The sequence below is a fragment of the Globicephala melas genome, chromosome 9, assembly GCF_963455315.2.
Source record: "Globicephala melas chromosome 9, mGloMel1.2, whole genome shotgun sequence".
Lineage (NCBI taxonomy): Eukaryota > Metazoa > Chordata > Mammalia > Artiodactyla > Delphinidae > Globicephala > Globicephala melas.
In genome coordinates this window covers 16,585,369-16,610,376 of record NC_083322.1, presented here as the reverse complement: position 1 = coordinate 16,610,376, position 25,008 = coordinate 16,585,369, and positions in this window count along the sequence as shown.

Sequence of the window (25,008 nt, the reverse complement as noted above, 5' to 3'; positions counted from 1 at the left end):
AAATCAATCGATGAGATACACAATATTAACAAATTGAAGAATAATAACCATATGATCATCACAGATGGAGAAAAAGCTTTTAACAAAATTCAACATCCATTTATGATAAAAACTCTCCAGAAAGTAGGCATGGAGGGAACTTACCTCAACATAATAAAGGCCATATATGACAAGCCCACAGCCAACATCATTCTCAGTGGTGAAAAACTGAAAACATTTCCTCTAAGATCAGGAACAAGACAAGGTCGTCCACTCTCACCACTCTTATTCAACATAGTTTTGGAAGGTTTAGCCACAGCCATCAGAGCCGAAAAAGAAATGAAAGGAATTCAAATCGGAAAAGAAGAAGTAAAGCTGTCACTGTTTGCAGATGACATGATACTATACATAGAGAATCCTAAAGATGCTACCAGAAATATATTAGAGCTAATCAATGAATCTGGTAAAGTAGCAGGATACAAAATGAATGCACAGAAATCTCTTGCATTCCTATGCACTAGTGATGAAAAATCTGAAAGAGAAATTAAGGAAACACTCCCATTTACCATTGCAACAAAAAGAATAAAATACCTAGGAATAAACTACCTAAGGAAATAAAAGACCTGTATGCAGAAAACTTTAAGACACTGATGAAAGAAATTAAAGATGATACAAAGAGATGGAGAGATATACCATGCCCTTGGATTGGAAGAATCAACATTGTGAAAATGACTATACTACCCAAAGCAATCTACAGATTCAATGCAATCCCTATGAAACTACCACTGGCATTTTTCAGAGAACTAGAACAAAAAATTTCACAATTTGCATGGAAACACCAAAGACCACGAATAGCCAAAGGAATCTTGAGAAAGAAAAACGGAGCTGGAGGAATCAGGCTCCCTGACTTCAGACTATACTACAAAGCTACAGTAATCAAGCCAGTATGGTACTGGCACAAAAACAGAAATATAGATCAATGGAACATGATAGAAAGCCCAGAGATATACCCACACACATATGGTCACCTTATCTTTAATAAAGGAGGGAAGAATATACAATGGAGAAAAGCCAGCCTCTTCAATAAGTGGTGCTGGGAAAACTGGACTGCTATATGTAAAAGAGTGAAATTAGAACACTCTCTAACACCATACACAAAGATAAACTCAAAATGAATTAAAGACAGAAATGTAAGGCCAGACATTATAAAACTCTTAGAGGAAAACATACGCAGAACATTCTATGACATAAATCACAGCAAGATCCTTTTTGACCCATCTCCTAGAGAAATGGAAATAAAAATAAACAAATGGGATCTAATGAAACTTAAAAGCCTTTGCACAGCAAAGGAAACCATAAACAAGAGCGAAAGACAACCCTCAGAATGGGAGAAAATATTTGCAAATGAAACAAATGACAAAGGATTAATCTCCAAAGTATACAAGCAGCTTAATATCAAAAAAAAACCCAATCCAAAAATGGGCAGACCTAAACAGACTTTTCTCCAAAGAAGATATGCAGATTGCCAACAAATACATGTAAGAATGCTCAACATCACTAATCATTAGGGAAATGCAAATCAAAACTACAATGAGGTATCACCTCACTCCAGTCAGAATGGCCATCATCAAAAAATCTACAACAGTATATGCTGGAGAGGGTGTGGAGAAAAGAGAACCCTCTTGCACTGTTGATGGGAATGTAAATTGATACAGCCACTATGGAGAACAGTACAGAGGTTCCTTAAAAAACTACAAATAGAACTAGTGTATGACCACCCATCAAACCCACTACTGGTCATATACCCTGAGAAAACCATAATTCAAAAAGAGTCATGTACCACAATGTTCACTGCAGCATTATTTACAATAGCCAGGACATGGAAGCAACCTAAGTGTCCATTGACAGATGAATGGATGAAGATATGGCACATATATACAAGAGAATATTCTTCATCCATAAAAAGAGAGGAAATTGAGTTATTTGTAGTGAGGTGACTGGACCTAGAGTCTGTCATGCAGAGTGACGTAAGAAAGAGGAAAACAAATACAATATGCTGACACATATATATCGAATCCAAAAAAAAAAAAAAAAAACCTTTCTGAAGAACCTAGGGGCAGGACTGGAATAAAGCCACAGATGTAGAGAATGGACGTGAGGACGTGGGGAGGGGGAGGTGTAACCTGGGATGAAGGGAGAGAGCAGCATGGACATATATGCACTACCAAATGTAAAATAGATAGCTAGTGGGAAGCAGCCACATAGCACAGGGAGATCAGCTTAGTGCTTTATTACCACCTCGAGGGGTAGGATAGGGAGGGTGAGAGGGAGAGACAAGAGGGAGAGCATATGGGGATATATATATATATGTATAGCTGATTCACTTTGTTATACAGCAGCAACTGACACAACAATGTAAAGCAATTATACTCCAATAAAGATGTTAAAAATAAGCTGGCTGGCAGGTGAAAGTGGAGATGCTGTAGTTTATAAATGGGAACTCTGGCAGAGGTGGTTAGCCGTCCAGCAGTAATCTATGCTCCCATTCCAGTAGGGTAGTTCTCACTTGGGAGGGTCGGCCCAGGCAGCAAGTACATTCCCAGAAATCCTTGCATGTAGGTGTAGCAGTATGCCTGAATTCAAGTCAATAAAATATGAACAGAGGTGACATGTGCCTACAAGTTTATTCCCCCAAATATCCACTGGAATTTATTATTATTTTTTAATACTCTTTATCGTCAGGCTGGCTCAAGTAGAGAGACCTCAGGACAACCTGGAAAGCCACCTATTTAAGATGGCAGAGATTCTGCTATCCTGGGCTTCTGAATGACCAGATGAAGGGGACTGTAAAGCTGTCTCTGCTCAGTTTTGTATATGAGCAAAAATATACTTTTACTGTGTCAGAACCATTTGGGGGCCATTTGTTACAACAGTTAAGAAACACCAAGTATACAGCATAATTCCATTTTAAGAAAAAAAATGGGCTCTTAAAAACACAAAATATCGAAGAATAGTTTATTCATGTATTCCATTCATATTGAGTGCCTATTAAATGTCAAGCACTGTTCTAGGTGCTGGGGATACAGAGATGAATGAGATAAAATCATTGCTATTACAGAACTCACAATATATTGGAATTGACAGACAATAAACACGTGAATGGATACATAGGTAGTATCATCCCAAATGCTGATAAGTTTTCGGAAGAAATATAAAAGTGCAATAGTTTGTGAAATGATGAGGGGAAGGATATGTGGTCAGAGAAGGCCTCTTCAAGGAGGTGATATTTGAAGTGAGACATAAATGTTGAACAAGAAGCAGCCACATGATGCTCTGTAAAGGAGGCATTCCAGTCAGAGGGTCTGATAAATGCAGACACCTTGAGACAGGAATGAGCTTAGTGTGTTCAAGACACAGAAAGACAACTTGGAGCATTGAAAGTGAGAGGAAGAGTGACTTGGGCTCAAGTTGGAGAGAGGGCAGATCATGGAGGGCCTGAGAGGCCGTGGTAAGGGGTCCCAGAAGCCATGAAGGGTTTTAATTTTTAAGCAGGCATTGAAATCATCTGATTCCTTCATTCAGGAAATCTTTCTGGCTGCTGGGTAGAGAATAGATTGCAACAGGGCAAAAACTAAAGCATGCTGTAGTAATCCAAGCAAGAGATGTTAGGGCTTGCACTGGAGTGGAAGCAGTGGATCGAGAAAAGACTGGACTTACTTAGGATATAAGAATAGACAGCATTAGATCTCATTGTTAGTCACTGTTAGGCTAAAGGAAAGCGAGCGTTAAATGTGAAGCAGATGAATATGACTTACTAACTCTATATTATTATCTGATTCTATTAAGATGCTTATATTAAGATCCTTATATTAATATCTAGGATTGGCAAACTCTAGCCTGTGAGACAAATGCTGCCTATTGCCTGGTTTGTAAATAAAGTTTTTGAGACTGCCCCCCCCAATCCCCCAACTCATTTCTATATTCCATGTGGTCACTTTTGCATCACAACGGCAGACTTGAGAAGTTGCAACAAAGACTTTATGGGCAACAAAGCCTAAAATATTTTCTATCTGGCCCTTTACTAAAAAAGTTTTTAGACCTCTGCTAAAGAGATTATTCTCTACATTTTGTAATTTATCTTGTAGTAAAAAGAGTCTGGAATTGAAATAATGGAATTGCCTAATTCTCAGGCAGCTTTTTGGATCTCTCGGGATTCTGGATTGGTACAATTTTTTTTTTTTACCCTTTAGTAGCATGTGTTTGCTTCACGGCAGTCACTAAAATCAAAATTAATGCAAATCAACCATCACAAAGATTACGTCTTAGATTTGGAAGAAATCTTCGTGACCATCTGGTCTGACTCCTTTATTATTTTAGAGAAGGAGACAGAAGTGCATGGTCCTTACGTTCACTAGTTCAGGGTCACAATGTCAGTTAGTGGCAAAGAGAAACCTAGAATGCCTGCTTCTGCTCTCCCAGCCCAGTGCCTTTTCCATGACTAAAATGCTTAAAAATAGGCATGGAAATCCTTGATTATCACAAATATGAATGGATGGAGATTTTCTTTAAAAGTCATTGTTTTTACATCAGATTTGAACATTTATTTTGAACTAGGATGTTTTTCATTTCAGAAAATGATCCAGCTTATTCTATCTTTAAAATTTTAAAATGGAAAATTTCAAATATGTATAAAAGCAAAGATAATAGCAAACTGAACCTCTGTGTACCTGTCACTCAGTTTCTACAATTAACGCGTGACTCAGAACATTTCATGTATTTCCTCCTACTGAGTCATATCCTTGTTCCTCTAAAACTCTTCTTTCCCAGGAGCTTGACACCGGTTGTTCTCTTTTCCTGGAAAGTTAATCTCCCAGGTAGGCCCAGGGATCATCCCTCTTTTCCCAGATTGCCCATGACTCATTCCCTCATCTCCTCCAGGTCTTTGTCAAATGTCATCTTCTCTGTGAAGCCTTCTAGAACCAGTTTTATTTAAATGACCATCTCTGCCCGCCTTCCCCATCTACCCTCTCTGCATTATTTTTCTCCATAGAACTTATCTCACCTGGCACTTTTAAACTTTTACTTATTTAGTTGATTGCCAGGCTGCTTGCATTGCAGTGTGAGCTCAGTGGAGACAGGGCTTTTGTATATTTTGCCCATTCTGTATTCTCAGTGACTAGGACAGTGCCTGGTTCAGAGCAGGCATTTAGTATTTGTTGAAGGCATAAATGAATATATGTAGACTATTTCTTTAGTAGAATTTTCTTAAAATGAATAATATTTACTATAGCTCAGAATACCACCTCTGAAATTTTGCCTGTTTTCCTATTCAAGTTAACTAGGCAGGCCAACCTAAAAGAAAACCTACAAGTTCTCTTAATTTTATCCTTTGAGCCTAAGACCTGGAAGAATGCAGAGTAAGTCCTAGTACACTGTTACTTGTTTCTTTTCCCTTTTTCTGGACTCCAATCTGGACCAATCTATGTTCTGTAGAGATCTAGTTTCCGCATGAACCAAATCCCCTTTGAAAAAGAAAGAGAAAGTGAGCATTAGAGAGCAAAACACTCCAAAGCTCCCTCTCCCATGAATCTTCATAGTCATATGATAACTTTACTTCCTAGCGGTAGAGAAGGAAGAGAGTATTCATCAACTGTCTGCTTCATTTTGGAGCATGATTCAAATTTACCTTATCCCAGCTATGTTTCCTATGTATAACATATACTTTGTTAATATCCTGGTATCATCAAATGTACCTTCTCTTCTCTTGCCTATCTCTGTGTCCCTTCTCCTGTAACATCTCCGGTGTGTGATGCTTTTCAGGGTGTCCTAGATACGTGTTCACAGTGAGGTGGGGGAAGAGGGGTGAAGTCAACAGCAGACTAAGGAATTATCTTTTCAATTTCTAGATAAAAAACAACTGAGGTTCAGGGGTCATGAATTCAGGCTTTCAGATCTTACTCCAATAACCTAACTTTGTTGTTCACTGTCAATCTTTGTAATGCTATTTGTTGAAATTAGATCTCCATAGATATTTCACTTCCTTGTGCTACCTCTGATTCTTTTGACATGAATAAATTCTCTTCAAGCTTGAGAGTGTGACTGATCATCACAGGTGATATTAACCTGATTGGTGAGAATATCTTTCATTGTCTGCTTCTTTATGGAACCCCAAAGACCCTAGTACATGTACCATGTGGCACTGAATACATATTGATTAGACTGATGAAAAGAAAGATTTTAAGAACATAAAATATTCAAAAAGAATCAAACCAGTAGCTTCATTTGAGACAGAGAACAGGGCATTCAACTTATAATTAAATTTTAAAAGATGCTTTAAGCAGAAAAATATAGAGGGAAAAAGACTCCCAATCTAATTCTATTGAAGCATATTAAACATTCATTAATTTATTTAGTAGTTTATTCCACAAATACATGTTGAGAGCCTATTGTGTCAATTATTTTGGGGGCTAAGTATACAAGATGATTTAAGTATATTCCTTGTTCTTAAGGGATCCTGCCTAGTTGGGGAATGACTAAGCCAACAATTACAAGGTGTATGATAAGTACTGCAATAGAAAACAGGAAGTTTTGTAGCACAGATAAGTAGTACCAGCTTAATTTAACAGAGGGTGGTCAGGGAGTGATTCTTAAGCTGAATTTTAAATGTTGATTAGGAGTTAGATAGAATGATGGGTAGGGGAATAGGAGGGAATGAGAAATTGTTCTTTAGGTACAGGACGCAGTAGGTACAAAGCACAGATGTGCCTTCTGGGAAAAGCGAGTATCTTGGCTAGAACCATTGAGCCGTGTTTTGAGATGAGCCTGGAAAAGGCAAGAACGTGCCATGGAGACTTCGTACACTATAAAATTTGGATTTCATCCTCAAGCTATGGGCCACCTTTAAGGATTTTAATGGTGGGGGTGGGTGAAGGCAGAGAGATGGCATAACTATAGGGACTGATCTTATGAGAGTAGAAGCTAAGAGCAAGCCTGAATGAAGGTGACAGTGAATAGAAGAGAAAAATTTCAGAGGCATGCTTAATAGGATTGATGATTAATTCATTGTAGGGGTGGGCAAGCAAAGAGAAGGAGAATGAGAAGAGGCAAGTGATGTATAAAGACCCAGGGAAGGATGAAAATTAAAATAAAAGGGCAGTTTTAAGAAGGAGAGGTTGGTTAACTGCAACAAAATCACAAAGAGGTCAGACAGACTAGGAGTTACCTGTAGATTTATCAATTAGGGATTAAATTGTGATCTTTGTCATAGTAATTTCAGAGGAATGGTTAGATTAGAAGCTAGTTTTTAATGTCCTGAGTCAGGAACGGATCCAAATTATGGGTGGCCTTCTGCTGTACAATTTGGGGGTTCTTTATAAGAAAAAGAACACACAATTATGAATTCAAAACCATGTATAAGGCCTTGGAATGGGTTCATGCAATGAGGGTGCCTGACATACAGCTTCATTTGCTGTTTAACAAATCCACCTTTGGGCTGAAGAAGGAATGAGCGATGATGAAATAGCAAGTGCTGTACCCTCCTTCAAGAACCTTGGCTTTGAAAGAAAGAAGAAAAAATGAAAAATCACAGTGTGGAGGTAGAGAACAGAGGGCATAGGAGGAGTGTGTGCGTGTGTGTGTGAGTGTGTATGTGTGTTTATGGAGTGACATGAGCATGTTGGTGATACGACTTGAGGTGATGGAGGGAGATGTGGAAGATACATAAGAGAGAGCATGAAAAGCAGATCAAAGTACCTGAGGGTATGAGAGAGGATGGAATCAAGAGGAATAGGACAAAGGAAAGAAAATTTGGGGAGTAACTCAAATAAGAGGATTCATGAGAGGATACTTCTGGGTGTGCTGGCACAGACATAGAAATTATGCCAAGAGGATGGTGTCACAGAACCTCGGGGAGGAAATTCATGGAAATCTTGGGAATACAGTGCTGAAGTGTTCAGTGTAGCTGGGAGGTCCAAGATGGAGATCCCACATGGCCCATACTATTTGACCATCAGAAAGCCATTGATGACTGTTATCAAGGAAATTTCAGTGGAGTGATGGGGATAGAAACCCAGTGATGTTGGGTGGAAAAGTGAAGGGAAGGTGTGGAAGGACAGCCGTGGGAATGGCCTCAAAATTGGATGTGTTTACGAGGGGAAGGAGGGAGGCAGGGCAAAAGCCAGAGGAGCATGTAAGTCAAGGAAGGGTTTTATTATTTACTTGTTTAGAGTTTGTGGTAAGATAGAACATGCTTAATATGATGGGGAGCTCAAAGCAGAAGAGAGGGAGAGAGGAGACAAAGGAACTATATTTGGGGAAAGAAAAGCATTGGTTAAAAAAAATTATTGCCCTTTTTCTAATTTGAAAAACAATATGTACAGGTAAAGCATACAAATAATATAGAAATAATAGCATTTACTTTCTAAAAGTAAATACTGATAAAACTTTGGTTTTATACTTGCAGACATTTTCTGCTAAAAACATGAATATACATACATACATACAGATATACAAGTAGAAAGATACTTTCTAAAATAAGAATAAAAAATAAGAATTAAAGAGGACATTCAGCATACTGCTTAATTTCACTTGAAATTGTGCAGTGATGTTCATATAGGTAGTTAGAGATCTAGCTTATTCTTTTTGACAACAAATCATTATCTTAAAAAAAAATCAGTCCTCTATTGATGGGTGTAATTGTTTTCAGTTTACCAGTATCACAAATAAGGCTACAGTTGTCCTCTTTGCATGTTTGTGTGAGTAGTTATATAGAATTTATTGCTTAAATTACATTGCCAGAAATGTATGTAAATTTATATTATTACCAGATGTTTCCAAATTTCCTCCTCAAAACGTTATTATTCTAATTTATACCCCTGACCACAATCCACTGGGTGCTTGGAAATCATATTTCAGTGTTAAATTTAACTCAGTGAAGAACTGGAGTGATCATATTCTGAAGTTAGCAAGAAATCCTTTGCGGAAGTGCCTCAAATATCTTAACCACTGGCTTATCTTTCTCTGAAATTTTTATTGGAGAAGTGGATAGCAAACTATTTCATACTGAATTTTGTTATATGATTTTCTAATTATCCTTTTGCTACAAATATGTGAGTATTTTGGCTATATTACAGGTTAAATATATGGTTTGCTAGAACTTAAGAGGTAGAAGGAATTTAGAGAGGTTTTAAATCAGCTTTCTCATTGTATAACTGAAAAAAAAGTATTGATGGTCAGAGAGGCTGGATTTCCCCATATACTCCCAATGATCTTTTCTGCACAACTCTTTTCTGGTGTTGATTTGACCTGGGATGCTTTCCTCTGATGCCTGGCCGGTGTCTCTTGTTCTATAAGACAGCCTCACGCTATAGACTTATCTGGTATTGGCAGAGCCTGCCTGGCGTTATAACAGCTGGTTTCTATGCCTGTTTCTTATTTCCCACACCTTAAATTATAAGATTTTACAGAGCAAGACCACGTCTTATTCATCTTTGAGTCCTCAGTTCTTATTTCGAGGATATACAGGTTAGAACTTGCCTAAATCTTTTAGAGTTCCCCCCAATGAATTAAAAAAATGTAGGTAATGATTACAGTGCATTGTACCATCACAAAATAGAGACAGTCAGCCATTAAGTGCCTTCTAATAAAGGTACATAAACTACTTCTAAGGTATTCTTGCCAAAAAAAAAAAGAACCTGAATCTAATCAATATACATGGGATGGAGAATCATGCTAAATGACTACAGGGATAAAATTAGCAAAATCTAGACTGGGCCAAAAACACAGGACAAATATTCTCATTCTTTCCACAAACACATTATAATGAAAAAATATGGAGTGGAGAACTTGTGATTCAAGAAGTCTTAAGAGATGTATCAGCCAAGTGCAGTACATTTTGATCCTAATTTGAGCAAACACATTGTAAAAAAAATTATGAGACAGTCGGAGAAATTTGAAGACTAATTGGATATTTGATGGTACTAACAAATTATTGCTAATGTTTTATATAATGTTATTGTAGATACGTTTTAAACAGTCATGATGTTATGTTGTTTTTAGAGGTACATACTGACATATTTATGCATGAAATGATATAACAATTGGAATTTGTTTCAAAACAATTTGAGCTTGATAATTGTTGAAACTGGGCGATGGGTGTATAAGGATTATTATACTATTCTCTCAACTTTTGTATGTATTCAGAATTGTCTAAGGTAAAAATAAAAATGTTTTTGGATGTGGATAAATGAATATTACAATTTACTTTATTTATTTACTTTTTTTTTTTTGCGGTACACGGGCCTCTCACTGTCGTGGCCTCTCCCGTTACGGAGCACAGGCTCCGGACACGCAGGCCCAGTGGCCATGGCTCACGGGCCCAGCCGCTCCGCGGCACGTGGGATCTTCCCGGACGAGGGCACGAACCCGTGTCCCCTGCATCGTCAGGCGGACTCTCATCCACTGCGCCACCTGGGAAGCCCACAATTTACTTTTTAACTTATGTTGGAATGACTCTCCTCATTCCCACTTCTATTTCTATTCTCTTCCAGAAGCCTGGCTATGCTAGTGTTTTTTAAGTGAGCTTTAAGCTAGGACAGATACAGACAGTATTCAGTATAAAAAATAGGAAATATGTTGGTAATAGAGTCACCTTTGTAGTACATAAATTCTTACTGGTTTTCAGTAAGAAATCTGAAGCCCAGACAACTGTGAGGATTTTTTCCATCCCCTTCGTACTCTAGCTTTAGTATCTAAAGCTCCCCCTCCCTGTGTGCCACGTGATACCAAATGGAGGCGTGAATGGCTGATAACCCTGCACTGGAGCCTGGACTTCAAAGGAGCTGGGACTTTGGCATGGGAGGAAGAAGAGGGGAATGAAAGCCCCTGAGCATGAAGAGAGCACTGAGGCTTTGTAATTGGAGAATCACTGTATCCCTGGCTTGATCTTTCTCAGGATGATAGATTTCTTAAGAGGCTTGTAAGACATTCAGCATATAAGCATTATCTGATCCCTGAACAATCTCAGGCACTTTTGAGTAACAGGTTACTTGCTAGGAGGGATCATTGCTCGCACCAAATTTTCCCATGTTGTTGGCATTGTACATTCCCCGATTGCAAGGATCTTCTATGAATTCAGGGAACTGTTGATTAGAGTTTGCTATGTTACTTAGCTGTGTGTCAGTGAAAAGACCTTGTTCAAAACAAATGGACGAGTAGGTCTTCAAGGAATAACTCTCAAATACCAAGTATATTTATGTGACACGCAGTTTCCTTGGTAATTCATGGAATAAGGAGCAGGAAGGGCTTATGAGTTTCCTCATAAGGGGGTGGTAGTCGTGGGAGTTTATGGTTTCTTCTCCACGTGGTTGAAATTCACGGAAGGGTTGCTACAAGCCTACTTTTGTACCTGTGGGATACTGAAGATCAGTAGGAGATAAGACTCTTTCAACTGTGTATTTCTACATTAGAATATTAAGAAGAATAAGTTGTATTAATATTCACTAGTCAGAAACTAGTTAGACTCTTATGGGCTCCACTAGCTTATATATATGTAGACATTTTTAAGATTCTCTAAGAGACCAACCAATGTATTTAGAAAATAATATTCTCTGTGAAAAATGTTATTGGGTTGGGGATTATTTAACCTACAAAAAATGGAAGCAGATTTTTCTCAGTGTCTGAAGACGTATTTGGTTGTTTCTAGTTACTTGATAAGGTTTGAAATATCATACACATTAAGATGTTAAGTTAGGGTCACATGGTATATACATAACTAAAGTGTGGGGAAGGAATATTGATAATAAAGGCAAAAAAGGTAAGGATTTCTGAAGACCCAAAGAACCATAGAAAATGTGTCATACTGATTAGCCAGGAATAGAATGTCAGAATTGGTACCTTGAAGATTTTCTTTTACATCTGTAGTTTCCTTTTAATCCAAGTGGAGAACTGTTAGATTTATCCCTTACCTGATGGAGTTAACATCTCAATTCTGGCTTCCAATGGTCCTTCAGACTTTGGATTATATAAGAATCCCTTAGTTCGCTCTGTTTCATGTGGGAAGAAAGATTGAGAATGGATCTTTTGTTTGAGAAATTGACTGGAACTAGCTTGGGGGCCAGTTCTTGTTTGTCAATCATGTTCTTGTCTTTTCAAGATAATGCATGTTTTTTTCCTTCTTAGCCCCCAGCTAATAAGTGATCCTAAAATTGAAAAACAACAAAAATTATGTATAGCAGCAAGCTTAGTGATATTAGGCATATATTGAGCTGAAATGTTCCAACTTCCAAAGACTAAGTATTGGGTGTTTATGTGGTAGTTTGAAGTTGCAGGTTATTCTGAATGAATTGAGGTCATCCATGAAAAAAAAAGTGAAATGGCCAGAAAAATGTTTCCCAGTATTTTTTTTTTTTTCAGTAAAAAGCACATCTCTTCTTTAGAAGGAGAGGGCCAATGTTATTTTCAATAATTTGAGAACTAGAGAAAAAAGAAAACTCTAACCTGGAGAGTTCCATGAAGTATAGATACATGAGGCTTTTGCACTCAGTCTCACCTATAAATCACTGTTCATCAGTATCATGCCTGCCTCAACTGGCTGGTCACTGCAGCACTACTAAAACCTAAGTGGTATTTCTTATAAAATGTCCATTTGTCGAGTATAATGCTGCTGCCTGTACTGACACTTGCTAGGTTGTGCAACACTTCAGAACTAATTTCGTGCCCTCTCCTGTCTGCCTTCCTTCCCACTCCCCCTGAATTACATTCCTTCTTTGGCTAACCAAATAGGTATATTAAAAGGCAGAAAGAAGAAATATGAACTATAGAGAAAGAATATTTCATGAAAACGGTGCCTGATTTAAGACATCCATAAATGAAAGTTATTTTCACAATGAAGGGACATAATCAAAGGATGTGATGGATCTGAAGACTCCTGAAGCAATTTATTTGGAAGCACTGAAGCAGAGACCCTTGTAAAAGCTTGACAAATGCTGCTTCACCTACCATGCTACTTAACGGAGCACAACAGAAATCTTTCTCCCAGTGACATAAAATTCCCTTATTACAAGATGGTTTTACATATGGATTGAGTGGAAACTTTTATTAGAGACTGAAAAGCAGGGGGAAATGAGATCAGAATATGATACCATAGGCAGAATGACTATTAAATATTTTTAAAAGTGAGGATCTGAGAGGATAATGAAATCTGTCATCTTGGTTTTGGGAGAAACAGTATAACACTATTACAAAGATATGGACATTTTTGAAGAAAATTCTCTACCCTCATTGTTTATTTAGCATCTTTTTCTTTTTTTTTTTTTTTGGTAGAAAAAAATAAAAGAGTTTCACTGCGGTGTTATCAATGTAGGAATTTTAAATTACTCCCAGTATGTGCTAACAGGAGCATGTAAATGGGAGACCACCATTTTCGCTCCAAACTCTAGAATAGAACAGTAATAGATGTTTGGGTACTTGAGTTGAAAATTGAGAACCATGAATAAGGAAGGAGAAGAATATGTTTTCAGAATTCTGTAAAAGGTTGGGGATTATTAGATTAATTATTCCTTGATTTAGGCAAGCTAGGCAAGGGATGGCAGCCATTTGGGGCCAGATAGGAAATTGGGAGAAAAGGCCTCTTCAGTGGAGAGGAGGGCTGAGAAAGAGTTGGCCTGAGAACAAGATAAGAAGTGGGTAGAATTAGCAAGAGAATGTTTATTTTCTTAGAGAAGCACTTGATTGGGAATGGAACAAATTTAGGGAAGTAGAGAAAGATAAGCAGAGTTTAAAGATGATTAAATGCTACGGTTTAGAGATTGTTTAGAGTTTAGAGATTGTTAAGTGCTGTGGTAAACCCTATGTCTGCATTAAACCCTCATAGCTGATTCTCTGCTTATTGTATAATATGGTGAAAAAAATATCATTACCTAAACAGCTGGCATTAGAATTGCTCTTATACAGTGAACTGTCTTTGGCTGGAATTTTATCTAAGTGTGTGCAGAAGGCATACTGGTGCCAAGGCATCTGAGAAAAGAGCAAATATGCTAGTGGAAAAGATTTTTTTGCTCTTCATGAAGTGCAAAGAGAGCTGAGCAGGCAGAGAAGGGAGAAAGGTGAAAGAGGAAGAAGGCGTAACGTGATGTGTACTGGACGCCATGTTGACGGGAAAGGTCCGGGACACACATTTGATAGCAGGCTGACCAGAAAGTTCTTTTGTGTAAAGAAATTTCTTGGATCCAAATGCCTTCCTGATCCCTCAAAGAAAAACACAATCTAAGCCAAAATAGTGAGCTCATATGCAAAATCTTCTTCAAAACATGTCCCCTACGTACCTCTTCTTCCAACCTGATTGCTGAATGTGCATAATCTGTTTCTAGTTAGAAATTTGAAGCTGCAACAGACTCCAGGTTTTCAACAAGATCTACTATACACCCAAATTATTTGTGTGGGTTGGGTTTGGGAGTAAGTGATGTAGGACTAAGTTCCATGTTTAGTTTGATGTTGTGCAGAAAAAAGTCATTCATTAAGTCACTAACTCCAGTTAAACTTATTATTTTTTTAAATAGTGGCACTGAAATAGCTTTGTTTCAGAAATATGCCAGAGACATCCTTATAGCAGGCCCAATCTTGCAGTTTATCTAACACACTTCCTAAATGGTATATTGCCTGATTGTCTTTTAAGAGTTTGAAAATGTCAAGCAAAAACCAATGTGGGTTAAACATATACCTCCCACCCCAGTGGGTTGACATCCTTGGTCAGGGAAAACTTAATATTTTTCTGAAGTCCAAATACAAATGTCTATCTGAATTTAAAAAATGTATTATTTGTCATAATTCCTTTTCCCAATTTGGAAAAATTTGTATGGTGGCAAAAAGGTTATAAATCAGTAGAAAAAGAGCCAGGATATTTGGGTTCTAACCCTAGATTTACCAATAACTTTCTCTGTAATATTGGTAAATCAGCCTTCCTTTCTGGATATTATTTGCCAGATTTACAAAATAGGAGTGCTGGATTTGACTCTCTCTCTCTCTCCTCCAATTATATCTCTAAGTGTTTTTAGCCACAACTGAGTCATATGACTATTTCGAAGTCTTATAAAAATATCCTAAGGCTGCAGTTATACCCCCAAAAGAGCTGATGCCATTATTCAGGTACTTCAAATTATTCAGTTTATTTAGTTTAATCCCTAGGTAATTAAAACAAATTAGTTAGAAACAATAAAAGAATTTGAACAGCAAGGCAATAGGAATTGGACCTAATCACTTTTGAAAAGAATCACTTCCTAGAATTCATTCAAAAAGATTATATGAAAATGGGTAGTTAATTATTAAAGTAACCATAAACTGGCCTAAGTCTGAAAAATAAGGTACGTTGGAAAGGAGAGTGATTTTGTGCTAGAATAACTTAGTCAACTCTTCTGAGAACACAGATAAAATATTCAACAGCCCTAGTCATAAAAATGTAAGTTAAAACAAGAATCATTTTTTGCCTACCAGGTTTGAAAAGCCTAAATAGAACAATAATAACTAATGCCAGTGAAGTGTAATGAGGAGGGGAGATACAAATTAGAGCAACCAGATGCAGAATTACTTGAAAACAAAGAAAAATAATTATGACCCAAGCATATTTAATATCTTATGCTATATATATATACGTACAGGTATATTTACTTAATGTCTTACGTTATATGTATATATGGAGAAAGAGAGAGAGAGAGATCTTTTACTATGTTCCAAGGAACAACAAAGACTTATTCCTCTACAAGTGACATGCTTTACACTTTTAGGTAGGAAGCTAAACAAAATGGCACAGAGATTTAGAATCTTGAAAGATACAGAAAAAATAAATGATCAGTCAGTATGAATACTATAGTATGTAAGAGGAAACACAGGATTCTGAGACCTTTGAAGGCATGGAGCTTCAAGAGTTGTCTGTGCTGTTCATATGAATTCTGTTTCACTAAAGACAAGGTTGTGTATATCCCTTTCAAAACAGGAAGCAGCAATAGATGTTTAAAAGCCGAGCACTGGTTTCCCATATTTAAAATTTTGAATTTTGCCATTAGGAAAGAGGGTTTCAGGCTAGATGATGTATAAGAGGTATAAAGTCTCACTAGGGGAAATTGCTCTTCAAGGGGAAGAATCCATCTTGAATATAAATCTGAAGGTCAGAATTTTTAATAAATTATGGTAGATCTTTCTCCCAACCCATCTTAAGTAAGAGTTGGAAAATTCTGGACGAGATATCTTTTTCTAGCAGAATAATGGATTACATAATCTGAGGGATCCTTTTGCTAAAATATAATATGATACTTGATAAATTATCAGAAATATATTTAATGTGTTATTGGATTTGCTGCAAAGTAAGAAATATCCAAGGGGGTGGGAACTAACAAAAATAAAACCCAGTGAGCTGAAAACACACTAGAGAAAGGTAAGTTGTGAAAAGGAAAGCAAACCAGGGAATGGTAAAGTGTGGTTACATGAAGGAAAACACCTACAAAGACACTGGGTATCTAGAGATTTCGGCTCCTGGCAAAGCATTGAGGCTAAACCTGTGAATCCTGCATTAAGCTCTACCAAAGAGATTTTACACTGTTTTTTCCTCTATAGAAATCTGGTGAGCTTATAGGCTCCTTCCTATAATTGTGATCCCTAATGCATAAAATAAAATATATAAAATTATAATAAAACCAATTTCATAAAAATAGAGTTAGCAAAGTCTTTTGTTGTTGTTGTTGTTGCGGTACGCAACTAAAATGTTTTTAAGAACATTATTAGTGACGAAGCATTTTCTGTAACATTAGGAATAAGACAAGAATAACGAACAAAACTGCCTCTATTCAACATTATTTTCTATGTTTTAGTATATTAAGGGTAGCCAAGATAGTACAAAAGAAAAAATATAAAATATATAAAGAAGGAAGGAAGAAAATTATTATTTGCAGAAAATTATTGCCCAAATAAAAAAATCCAAAGTGTTTTCAGACTTAGAATTAATTAGCAACATTTCTGGCTATAAGACAAAAATTAACTGAATTTTTATACACTATCAACAAACAGAAATGTAACTCAAAAATAATAATCTTTACAATAGCAAAAAAGTATAAGGGTACACAGACATATGTCTAACAAACTGTTTAAGACTTTTATAGAGAAAATTATAAAACCTCTTCAAAGACATTAAGGAAGAATTGAATAAATGAAGATATCTAATTAGTCAATTAGAAAATTTAGTTTCATAAGGTGCCTGTTTTCTGCAAATTAGGCTAGAGATTCAACACAATTTTAATAAAAATACCAATAGAAAGTTTTGAGAAACTTGACAAGCTGATTCTAAAAATTTTGAGGGGAAGAAAAATGGCCAAAACTTTCCTGAAGAAGAATCTGGTGTGGGAACCTACTCTGTAAGATACTGACTTGCTTTACATTTACAGCATTTAGTGCAGTGTTATTTATGCTTCACAGAGAAATTGACTCAAGAGCCCAGGAGTAGAATCTACTTTTGTGACACCTTGATATGCAACATAAATGGCATTATCGATCAGTGGGAAAATAGGTGCTAACAGCTTGTTATCATGTTGAGAAAAATGGAATTTGATTCTTACCTCACATGATACACATAAAATAATTTTGGCTTATTTCTGAAAGGCAAAGCTGTAAACCTTTTAGGAGAAAATATCAAACTATTTTAAACCTTATGATGGGAAATATTTCTTTGACAAAATATGTAAGAAACAAAATGTACAAGAAAAAATTAATAAAACTGACTGCATCAAATTAAGTACTTTTTTTTTCAGGTAAATTTACCAAGAAAGAAAGTGAAGAGACAAGACATTAATTGGAAGATACTTTAATAATATATAACTGTATAAAGATTAATAGCTGTGTCATGGGCACAAATAGGGAAAATGAGGACAGGTAGCTTCCAGAACATTATTTTAAGAGCCCTAGAAACCACAGATACACTTACTATTGGAGATCCTATACCACATTAAATCAATATTTTAAAATGCCCAATTTCCACAGCAAATATATGTTTTCTATAAAAATTGAAATAATTTATTTTGAGCTTGAAATAATTGGTCCATAATAAATTCATTTGATTTATGATGATAATATATCTTCTTCACAGATTCAAGCATTTCAGAGCAATTCTATAAAGACAAGTGGTTTGTTCTTCCTTTAAGAGGACAGAAAGTCCAAAAGACTAGAAAGGTGGTTTGCCTTTTTTTATATAGGTTTCTGCTCCTTGTTTTGGCCACATTAGCCCCACAAATTTTGGGTTGTCGGTGAAACCGTGTGGTTTTTGACTGCTGACGTGGACACTCACTATTTTTGACTTGGTCTGCCAGTGGGCAGGACCCACCAACTGCTCACACACCAGCTAAACACAGCAGCTGCCTCTCAGGAGAGGTGCCAAATGTGATATTTCACTGCTTGAAATAATCAGATACTTGCGAGTCACGAGTGGTGCTTGGGACACCAGCCTGTTGGGTGTTTGTTGGTGCTGAGGATTACTAAGGAGAGAGCAGAACATGACAGTGAGAGTTAATAGCAGGGATCTTTCACGTTGTTACGTGTGGACTTGAGACGGGGAGAGAGAAAAATTCCAAGTCACGTTTTTACCATTCTCCCTATGAGCCAAAATCCTTAGAGACTGGTTAAATTTCACCAGTTACTTAAGCAGAGACTACTGGTCATTTGTTGGGGTTCTATAGCATGAATTCCCCAGTGAATCAGAGATTTGACCAGAATGACCTCCAATGTGTTTTCCAACTGTAAATTCCCTCATTCTAAGAAAATTGTATTTGCAGAAATGTGGTGAGAGGCAGGGTGATTTTTTATATATAAAAAAAGTTTTCAGATTAAAAATAGCTATTGCCTTTGAAAAGAGATAGAAACACATTTAATACTCTACTGGGAGCTGTAAAATATCAACTCCAATTTGTGCTCTCAAAACTCTCTAGACTGACCTTACAGGTAAATGTGTTCTACCTATGCAGTCAAAATATCTGGTCATCTCGGTGGGAAGATCAATCAACTGATTATTAGAAGGGATGGGTCTTTCCTTTCCTTTCCAGAGGGCTGCATCAGCATCTTTGAATGCATGAAATGCCTAGTCAGTGTGGCATTTTCATTAGCAAGATGAAAAAGGCTTGAATTGCACCATTATGAACCAGTTTGAAATTTGGAAAGTTATAGTCCTACTTCAGCTTTACAGGGTTTTTTTGTTTGTTTGTTTGTTTGTTTTGTTTTTTTGCGGTACGCGGGCCTCTCACTGTCGTGGTCTCTCCCGTTGCAGAGCACAGGCTCCGGACATGCAGGCCTAGCGGCCATGGCTCACGGGCCCAAGCCACTCCGCGGCACGTGGGATCCTCCCGGACCGGGGCGCGAACCCATGTCCCCTGCATCGGCAGGCGGACTCTCAACCACTGCGCCACGAGGGAAGCCCCTACAGTTTTTTTTCTAAATAAAAGATATTTGAAGTTATTTTGAGCTAACATTGTTCACTTTGGGTGTCACAGAGCTTTTGCAATTCAAGGTAAATAAGAACTATTTATTGCCCATAAAAAAAACCAGATTGTTTTTCCTTGTAATGTTCATTGTTCCTGAGCCCCTCTCATTCTTTTTGGAAGAAGGGGATAGTAAGGCCCAGTAGCAGTAAACAGCTTCCTCAGACTCAGTAGCCTGAGGACAATTATAGAGATAGCAAATTGGGGGCCTGTAGACATGTTTTGGTTGGCCTATATAGAATTTTTTAAAACTTAAAAAATTGTGTTGGTAACATAACGGTTTGATTTCTTCACACAAAAATTTTTTAGCTTTTCTTGAAAAATCAGACAGTATGGCAATACTGGGCCCAAATTCCTTGGAGGCAACTATTAGCTAAGCCAGCATGGCTCCTCCTGTCTTTAGATGGGAGAACACCCTTTAGTGCCTCATCTTACCCATCACTCTGTATCATCTGGTTGGCTGCAGTTGTTGACATTATGTGTTTGGTTCTATAAGATTGTCAACAAAAAAATTAATCAATAGTCAATCTAAGAAAGAAATGGAAAAACTTATTTGTGCCAACCTGAGGATTATAACCCAGAGAGCTCTGAAAACTGTTCCAAAGAGATAAGGGGGGAGGTCAGTATATATGTGATATTGGCCAAGGGGTACATGCAATTCAAGCACACATCTTGTTATAAGGTTACTGCTGTTTGCAGGAAATAGTATTTCTAAGTTAATGGTTTTAGTGCTTTTCTGAGTGTAGGAAGATGCAAGAAACTGGGTTCATAAAATTTTCTCCTGAAAAGATCTAACTAGCTGAAGGCCAGTTCTCCCAGTTTTCCCAGAGCACAAAGTGCCTCATTCTGATCCTTGCCCTGAATTCCTTTCAGGGTGTCCTGTAGGTCAGTGACTGCAGTGGCTAATGTCTTGATTCTTGTAGAACTGGATAATGGGCCACGTTCTTTATTTTATAATCGCTTCCCTTTCGGTCTTAATTTTGACCAAGGTTTGGGAGGCATTTCATCACCAGTCTGTCCCACGGCACTAGGAATGCTCGTTCCAAGGTCAGGTGAGGATTTCGTTGATAGGCCACTTATTGGGCTATTACTGGACTAGCCCTGTTAACAGTAGCCAGAAGCCTCTGGGCCACCTGTGTTACTAGTCCGTTATGGTCCTGGAAATGGTTCCCTCTTATTGCTTCTTCCCATATCTAGAGTTACACTATTACAATCATTGACCTTATATAACTGTATATTTGATCAATTGTTTCAAGCTGCCTAGTCATCAGTACTTTTACTGGAGGCTCAGTCACACATTTGGTAATGCAAGAAAAAATGATCTTGTAAAACAGGCAGGGTACAAGTAATATAGCTAGTAACATTAATAAGGTCCTGAGTATTTAAGCTCAGAACTTCCATTAGGTGCGGCCCAGTATCTCCTCAGTTCCTCTGACCCAGTCTATTCTTCACCAATTGCTATCTTTAAGGAAAAATATGTACTGGCATTGTTCATAAAGTTTACCAAAGATATCTGCACATACAAGGCGAGTGGTGGGTTATCGTGACCCCTTACACAATTGAGAAAGGAATATTATCTTCTAAGGAGTTGCATGGCTAGCTCCAAAAGAAGAAAAATTGATCTTTATGGTTGAGCAGGTTTTTCTGCCTTTGGGGTCGTCTGGTTGATACATAACACAGATGCACAATACATAGTAGAGGGGAGGCAGGAGGCCCAAACTGGCAGAAAAAAGTTTATGTTTTTCTTGTCTTGCCTTAAAATATGAATTTTTATTTCATTAAGATATTTGAGTTTACTGATTAAGGCATAGAGTCTTTATCTCTAGAATCTCCACCTGCCAGAATTATTCTCTCCATCCAATGGAGCTCTGCTTACAGCCTGTTTTCTCATAGTGTCTATCTTCCACCCCACCACATCTCTTGTCCCTTTGATTTTACATGTTGTGAAGCTCAGATGGGGTATGTTACACAGTTGCTTTCGTATCTTAATATTCTATAAGATGGCTCCTCAGATAGTTTTCTGGGATCTTGGGTACTAATTGTCTCTATGGGCCAAGGATCTCTGTTCTATTAAATCTGTCTTTGATAAATAGTAGCTCCTTTATCTTTATACCAGCTGTTCTCTCAGACACTGGCTGACATGTTTATAATCTGTCACTGGGTATGTATTGTAGTTCCCTATGTACAAACTAGGTTCATTATTTGTTTCCCTGGTCAGAATCAAAACATTGACTAGTCATTTCTATTTCCTCCAGGGCTTCCTGTACAAATGGCTTTATGTGGAATCCTCCAGAGTAAATTCCTCTATGCTGTATGTTTTCTGAGGCATATACCTTCAGGGGAAATTATTTGAAGTCTTTATGATTGTCTAGAGGAAGGAAGACAATCCCAGGTCCCTTTCCTTCTTGAATTTCTACTCTTGACTCAGATAACTTTATCCCTGCTGGTGGCTTCTCAATGAGAACAGTGTAGAACACATTACTTTTATCTCAGCAAACTGAAACTTCAGGTTTCTAAGAAACTTGGCAATAGTTTCAAAGTTTTCTACATTTGTACCATGTGCAAAAGGGCATATATAAAACAGGGAAAGACTTGTCCTTAAAACCCAAAGTAAATATTTACATTACACTGTAGTAACTACTTAAATTGAAGCAATCTCTATGGATAAAATTTATTTGTATAACACCTTCAATCAAAACTTTCATTTATTCTGTTTGACAGAGCAAACTGATCTCCATGTTATAGGTATAAGAACTCAATGCCATTTTTCCATAGTGGAGACTATATTCATATATTAGAATAGTTTTTACTTCTATTTTTAATTCAACTTTCTGATATCTGTAAGTTTTAGATTTGAAAAAACTCTATATTCAGGATGACAGAATGATGTTACTGAATAGTCAAATTGGGAATTACTATCAGGATTATTATATGTCATAGGCTGTCAAATAGGACCCAAATCAATGGAGATAAAACATTAAATAAGTGCAAAAAATTTAAACAGGAAATTCTACTTCTAGAAGCTTATTCTATAAAATAATTTAGGATCTGTATAGAGTTTGCTAAAGAATTATTGCTAGAGCATTTTTTTTGTAATGGCAAAATGTTGGAAATAAATGTTTGGGAATATATTAGCTAAATCAGTTATGTTATATTCATATAATCTACCCATTAAAAATTATGTTTTAACCCATTAGCTTAGAAATGTTTCAGATATCAATTAATAGGGATCTGGTTGAATTTAAAATAGTCCATTCACACAGTGGAATAGTTTGTAGTCATAAAAAGGAATGAGGACACTCTCCATCAGCTGATATGGAGTGATCTCCAGGATGTATTGTTCAGTGAAAAAAGCAAGGTTCAGAAGAGTATATTTGATATGCAACCATTTGTGTATGTCTATGCAAATGTATTTAATAAATAAAACACTCCCAAAAGGGAACAGATATAAAAGCAAGCTTTCTCTGAAAATACCTTTTTAAATAATGTTGGCTTTTGAAACTTATGAATTGCTTACATTTTCAAAATTAAATTGAATTGAAAAGATACAGTAGAGTACCTACAAACTGAAAAACAAAATGAATGAACTTAACTATATATCAAGTTGATGATATGAACCGCGGCGAGAATAAATTATTTCAAGTGACTTTAGAAACAACCTTTGACTGCATATATTTAATATAATATATTCTAAGAACAAATAGAATTGCAAACACATTTTCAAGGTTATTCAGTCCTCTGGTTGTTAGTAATAAAATTGGTATTATTTTAAAACTCTTTTACATCTATTGTAGAACAATTTAAATATGTAGTTATTTTAACATGGTCAGTAACTGCAATTTTCAATGTCATAGAAATCTCTATGACAGATGAACTCACTTCCACAGCAGCCTCCTTTCTTTATAACATCTGAATCTCACTCAAGCAGCTTCCCTTTTTCCTGTGTAAACATATTTGATCTGCAAAGTTGACCTTGTTTCCCAAATTGCCGCCTCTCGGTTTTCTCCTTCTCTGTTTTCTGTGCACAAGCTGTAGCTTTCTCTGCCCTGTAAATGTGGCTGCTCCCTGCCCAGTCCCACCTCAAGCACAGTTCTCTGAGCTGTAGGCCCTCCCTTCCTCTCCTGGTCTTTCTAAAGCCAGCGCTCTTCCTATTACCATGGGTCTCTGGGTATGGTGCATGTTATGCAACTATTTTAAAATAAATGAATCAAGGAACATAATGATGTATAAATGGGATTTTTAAAATATTACAGCATTTTAGATCCAATGTTAAAATCATTGGTTAAGCCTGTTCTAGTGCTATCAATTGCCTTTCCTTTAAAAAACCCAGAAAAATATAGTAGAATTTTAAAATAGACAAACTACAGAATAATCCTTTTCAAGAGGGGCCTAATGTTTCAGAAATAAGTTCATTCAATATGTTTAAATTGGAACTTGACCAAATGTTGTTTAGTGTAGTAGAAATTGAGGGGAAGAGCCATACACAGAGTTAAATATCCAAGCTAGAATGGATTAATGGGCAAAGAATATCAAAGGCTGGTGAGTTAACAAATACATTGCCAGACACTTATTATATTCAAAAATCAGTGTTATGCGCTATTTTGAGGCTAGTACCAAAAAACTAAAGGTTGTATTTCTTGTTTTGGGAGGAATCAATTTACTGGAAAATAGAGAAGGATATATATACATGTTAGGGTGCCCTATATATGCTCAGCCACACATACACAAACATATACTTTCTGGGAGGATGCAGGAGAAATAATTAAAAGTGGTTAAAACTCAGACGAGGTACTGAAAATGGGGTGAACTGAGTCAAATTAATAGCCATTTATATTATTCAAAATGTTAATATGTGTATGTTTCATTCTTCTAATAAGAAAACAATGTATTAAAACCAGTGCCTAACATAAAGCTAAGCATGTAAGAGGTACCTAATGAATTTTCGATATCTTGCTACACATGTGAAGTAACTTTTAAAATGTTAAATAAGATAAAGATAAGCTCAAATTCAAAGTGTACAAAATAAGAATAGAGTGAAAAATGAGTAGGAGAATCTGATTAAATGGGAAGAGTTGCTTTAGTTGCAGGATCATAGTGATCTTTGTTGTTTTGGTGAGGAGGGTATTGCACATAAACAAATTTGTAAACCCATTTTGTAAATGCTTCCCTAGGGGCTTTGGTGTGCTTGTCAGCAAGAGGTGGATCCCGCCGAGAACTCCAGAGAAGAAAGCTAAACAGCAATTCACTTTAATCTTGTGCTTTGCATTCAGATGAATATGCAAATAGGTTCAGTGAAGTGAACCTGGTTACAATATCACTTTGAAACTCAAGCTAAATTATTTTAAGTGGGCAGAATACAGACCAGCTCATGAGTTTAATTTATCTCTTTTTTGAATCATGTGGTTTTGCCTTCATTTTGAAATGCTCCTGATTAGTCCATTCGAAGGACATGCATAAGGGATAAAAATATTTGCTTCCTTACGCATATTTCTTATGATATGTACATATCTATCTTTTATGTACA